Here is a 2,815-nt window from a genome sequence, read left to right on the forward strand (position 1 = left end):
CATCGGCAGGCGGACTCTCAACCACTGCGCCACCAGGGAAGCCCTAGTGGAAATATTTTTGATTGTCATGACTGGTGTGTAGGGGTGGGGGGCAGGGAGGACAGTGCTACTGGCATCTAGTGGGTAGAGGGCAGGGATGCTGCTAAACATCCCCCAATGACAACACAGCCTCCCACAGGAAAGAATTATCCAGCCCCAAATTTTGGTGCTGAGGTTGAGACACCTTGGGTCAGATAAAGAATATTATAGCCATACAGTAAAATATTTTCAGCCATATTAATGATTATATAGGTCTGTATTGGCTTGAAAAAATAAATCGAGTGGCAAAAAGCAGATTGTAAAAGTCAAATGAATAGTAAATTCCCATTTTGAAAAGCAAACAGAAAAACTATTCCTAGTGAAAAGTTTTAAGGGTTACAGAATGCTGAGTGGTCAGCTTTAAGTTGCCAGGTCTTGATTTTTCTTTTTTAAATCATTCTGTATTTTCTGACAAAATTTGCAGTTAAACATGTGTTACTTTTAATCGGAAGAACAATGAAGGCATTTTCATCTAAAATCAAAACAGTGAAAAGCACAGAAGTGTCAGAGGTAAACAGTTCTAAGTGAAGATGGGATCTACAATTTCTTTGGAGTGAATTACAGAAGTGAAGAAGGTCATTGGAAATGGGATATTAAGGAATTTGAAAAGCTAGGGTGGGCAGATGATTCTGTCCAAGGACAGAACTCTGAAGCTCCCTGAGATAGTGGTAGGAATTGGAGCAGAGGGGGAGACTACGGTCAGGGGCTATATACCTCAATAGATGTCCACAAAAATGGGAAGACCAATGAAACTAGACTTGTGACCTTCCAGCTTGCTTTTTCCTTCTTCTAAAAGTGTCACAAGAAAATATGAACAAGGTAAAAGAAATTTTTAAAATCTGCAAATTCCATTTACCCAGAAACAACCATTCTTAAAACAAATTTAGGTATTAATTAGTCCCCTAATGTTGTACATTTGTTTCCGGTATTTCACTGTTATATACAGTAAATAGTCTTAGAGTTAAATTTTTGAGCACATACTTGTTTCCTTAGGATCAGTTCTTTTTTTTTTTTTTTCTTTGCGGTATGCGGGCCTCTCACTGTTGTGGCCTCTCCCTTCGCGGAGCACAGGCTCCGGACGTGCAGGCCCAGCGGCCATGGCTCACGGGCCCAGCCGCTCCGCGGCATGTGGGATCTTCCCGGACCGGGGCACGAACCCGCATCCCCTGCATCAGCAGGCGGACTCGCAACCACTGCGCCACCAGGGAAGCCCAGGACCAGTTCTTAGACATGCAATTTAAAGCATTTGGCCAAGCTGAATTCCTATAAAATGTCAAAAGTATAATTTCAAAATGTTTGAAAAAGTTTTCATACAAATATAGAGTAAACATAAGTCGTTTTTATTTTAACTCATTATTAAGGAAGCCAGCAGGAAACAAAACTGGTTCCAAGAAAGATATGGGAAATAATGTTTTATATATATCAGTGTAAGAAAAAAAGAATACTGAAATCATTCTTAATTATTGATAAATTAGATCTAAATCTGATTAATGTCCTGCAGAGCAGTAAACTATAACCTTTGGTGTTATCTTCTCTACAGAGCAGAAATCATTTTCATCTGTAAAGGACAAATGTTATTTGTATCTCAGACAAAAATATTAGCATCTTACCAATTTTCTACAAGTTAACATTTAAATTTCTTTTTTTTTAAAGACAAAATTTGACCTATATCTATTAAAGAAATTGATCAATAACTAATAACCTTCTAAAAACAGAAAATGCCAGGCCCAGATGGGTCACTGGTGAATTCTACCAAACATTTAAGGAAGAAATTTTACTAATTCTCTACAGTCTCTTTTAGAGTATAAAAGCAGAGGGAATACTTCCTAACTCATCTGTGATGCCAGCATTATTCTTATACTAAAATCAGAAAAATATATTACAAGAAAAGAAAACTACAGATCAGTATCTCTCACGAACATAGATGCAAAAATCATCAACCAAATATTAGCAGATTGAATCCAAAAAAGTATAAAAAGAATTATACATTATGACCCAATTAGATTTATGCCAGGTATATAAGGCTGGTTAAACATTTGAAAATCAAATAACGTAACCTATCATTTCAACAGACTAAAAAAAGAAATACCACATGATCATATCAATAGATGCAGAAAAAAGCATTTGACAGAATCCAACACTCATTCTTGATAAAAACTCTCAGTAAACTAGGAGTAGAGGAGAACTTTCTCAATTGATAAAGACTACAAAGCTGATTCACTTCATTGTACAGCAGAAACTTACACAACATTGCAAAGCAATTATACTCCAATAAAAAGTAAAATAAAATTCATTTGCACAAAGCAAAAAAAAAAAAAAAAAAAGAAACCTACAGCTAACATCATGCTTAATGATGAGAGACCTGAAGCTTTTCCACTAAGATCAGGAACAAAGCAAGGATGTCCCCTCTCACCACTCCTTTTCAACATCATGCTGGCTGTCCTTGCTAATGAAATCAGGAGAAAAGGGGTAAAAAAATGTACACAATTGGGAAGGAAGACACAAAACTGTCTTTGTTCACAGATGACATGATCATATATGTAGAAAATCTGAAAGAATTCACAAAACAGACACCTCCTGGAACAAATAAGTGATGGTTACAAGGTTGCAGGATTCAAGGTTGGTATATAAAATCAAATGTTTTCCTATATACTAACAACAAGTGGAATTTTGGGGGGTTTTTTGTGGGTTGTTTTTGCGGTACGCGGGCCTCTCACTGTTGTGGCCTCTCCCGTTG

The sequence above is a fragment of the Physeter macrocephalus genome, chromosome 6 (genome assembly GCF_002837175.3).
Source record: "Physeter macrocephalus isolate SW-GA chromosome 6, ASM283717v5, whole genome shotgun sequence".
In the NCBI taxonomy this organism is placed as follows: domain Eukaryota; kingdom Metazoa; phylum Chordata; class Mammalia; order Artiodactyla; family Physeteridae; genus Physeter; species Physeter macrocephalus.